This window comes from Belonocnema kinseyi, chromosome 10 (assembly GCF_010883055.1).
Source record: "Belonocnema kinseyi isolate 2016_QV_RU_SX_M_011 chromosome 10, B_treatae_v1, whole genome shotgun sequence".
Lineage (NCBI taxonomy): Eukaryota > Metazoa > Arthropoda > Insecta > Hymenoptera > Cynipidae > Belonocnema > Belonocnema kinseyi.
The window spans coordinates 71,256,164-71,259,083 of NC_046666.1; the positions used below are offsets into that span (position 1 = coordinate 71,256,164).

Genomic DNA, 2,920 nt, shown 5'->3' on the forward strand with positions numbered 1-2,920 from the left:
GACATTTTCAAGAGCGAAAAAAATCACGATGTCATATGAAACTTGAAATGTTTGGTATTGGATATTGTTGACAGATGACAATACGCTAATTAGCACAAATGTCAAGTTCCGACAGTGCCTACAAGTGTGCCTACTGGCCGCTAAATGGCAATACCGGTTTCATATGTATACACCTGGTACATGTTGGACGATTAATTAAAAAAATTTCAGTTTCATAGATTTTAATTTTGCAAAAATTATTTAATTGTTTGAATTTTAGAAAATTTAATTATCAATTAAAAAATTATTAAGTTTTAAGTGATTTAGATTCCCTTTAAATAATGGAAATTTTAAAGGGTTTAATTATAAAACAGTTTTAATATCGAAATTTTCGGTGACTATAAATTTTGGTAGTTTTAAAGGAAGTTCGCATTCGTTTAAGTTTCAAAGTTCTGGAGTAGAATTTATTTTTCATTTTTAACGTTTCTAATTTTAAATTACTATTTAGTTTAAAATTTTGTTTACTATAACACAATTCATTCTTTGATTTTATAAAAACTTTTCTAATCAGCTTCAGAAGTTTTGACTTTGAAATATTCAATTCAGGTTTCAATAATAAATTTTTAAATCTTAATCGCTTTGAATTTTAAATGACCTAAACTTAAAATATTCAATTTGTAAGGTTTTCACATTGTCTTATTATGTAAATTTTAATTGAAATTTTATTTCCATTTTTTTTATTTATTTATAATTGAAATTCTAACTTTGAACTGAAATTATTCAGTATCGTGATTCTTCAATTCAAAATAAAATTATTTGCTTTACAGGGCTTCGATTTAGAAATTCTACCATGTAATTCCATTGTACTTATTAAATTGCCCAAAATCGTTCAATAATTTTTTTTTATTTCAGAAGCCTTTAATTTGAAATTATTAATTATTGTTAAAAAATTACAAACTTAATATTACAAAATTGGATTTATAATTGAATTTCAAATTTGCATATTTTTCATGTTATGAAATGAAAATCCAGATACGTGAACGCGCGATTTACTCGCCTGAAATTATTGCTAGTGTGCAATTCAATGCATCTCTGCATTTTTCTTTATCAGCCACAAAAATTTAATTATCCTATTTATATGATTTAGAGTCAATTGATTTCTAAACCGGAAGAAATCACGAATATTTCCCGGGAGAACCGGGAGAAAGCCGGGAGACGTGAATTTGAAAAATAGTGGCCAGTCTGAATTTTACAAATCTTTAGAAGCAAAATCTGTCCAAGTTCGATTTCAAAAGATTTTAAAAGTAGTCAGCTTAATTATATTTTTTAATTATGATGTCATTCAGTTCACAATATCTAATTCGAAACTCTTTTACTTAAAAAATTTTCCATTTTAGAATTTTATTTTTAAGCTTAAATTTTTAATTTAAAGAATTTTAAAACGCAGTCCTGAAGACTTAAAAAAGTAAAAAATAAAAGCGTTTCAAGTTTAGAATTTTGGATAAGAACCATTTTTATTTCATCAACTGTAAATAAAATATTTTCAAAATGGATCTGTACTTTAAGTATTAAAAATTGAATAAAAATTCACTTTACAAAAAGATTCTGAATCCGTTAAAAATGTAAGAACTTTTAGATTTTAACTTTAAAAATTGAACTGTTTCAATTCGAAAGTCTTCTTTTCTTTATTCTTAATGTGTCCCCTAAGGATTTACATGACTTCCATTCCTTACAATCTTTCCGTTTAAATCCATATATTTTTTACAATCTTATCCTTTCTATATATACAATTATTTACAACTATTTACATAAAGTCTTATATCTAGTTCCTTATTTCTATTTCCTGCGATAGCGCAATTTAGGACTTGTTAGCAAGCGAGTGAGCGAGCGAACGAAAGCGAGACTGTGGTGAAATTTGAGGTGAGTGGATTGTGGAAGTGTGTGGAGGTGAGAGATATAATTGAGGGATTGTGAGATTGCAAAGGGGAGGTAGATATTTTGGAGGATTGAGACAGATTTGTGTGGAAGTTTGTTTGGAGATTTGTGACAGGGTGGGAAGACTGTGTTGACGGATTGGTAGTAGCAGGGTTGGGTAGCGACGAAGAAAGGCGTGACAGGTAACAGACAGCGACGATAGAGGCAGGGAAGATAGAAGGCGGGAAAATTTGAATTTTATTAATGGCTAGTGGAGCGAGTATCTCCTCGGAAGAAACATAATTAGAGCAGGAAGTCTTCAGTACGCGGAAAGAGATAAAGGAAAGCAAGGGGGAAGTATAAAAAAAACTATAGAAAAGGAAACATTGAGAGCAAAAAGCGTAGGGTCCATAGAAGCATTTATCAAAAGGAAGAGAGGGGAGAGGGAAAGCAGTGAAGAGAAGGAAGATATCGGGACGAGTATAAAATACCAGAAAATGTTTAGATCGCCGCCGGAAAAGCAGAGTTTGGTAGGGAAAAGCGATAACAGGGAGGGTGCCGACGGTAGCGGATATGAAAATTAAATGTCGATGAAAGAAGAAAGGCTAAAGGAAATTAGAGAAGTGATGATAGAGGTAATGGGGATTTATGAAGAAAAGCAGGAGAGAAGGGGAGAGGAATTAAAGAAGGAAATTAGGCGGGAAATGGCTGAAGTTAAGAAAGAAATAAAAAAATGGGAAGAAATCAGGGAAAAGTTGGAAAAGAGGATGGAGTCATTGGAGCAAAAACTAGAGAAACAGGAAGAAGTTAATAATACAAAGGTAGAGAATAGAGAGGAAAGAGGGGGAAGAAAGAAAATTGAACATAGTGATAAAGGGTATAAGATTAGAGGGGAAGGAGCTGAAGGAAGGGGTGGACGAAGTAGTAAAAAGGATTGATGCTAAGGTAGAGATAGAGGAATTGCGAAATATAGGAAGGGAAGTGAGAAGAGGGGAGATAATGGTACTGGTGAAACTAAAGAAATGGG

The 2,920-nt window shown here is 31.5% G+C and overlaps 1 protein-coding gene across 4 annotated transcripts in view; it reads right to left on the reverse strand.

Annotated features, from left to right (window-relative positions):
- Positions 1-2,920, reverse strand: part of LOC117181468 (zinc finger SWIM domain-containing protein 8) — a 377,164-nt gene that overhangs the window by 52,613 nt on the left and 321,631 nt on the right. The gene's annotated exons all lie outside the window — the stretch shown is intronic.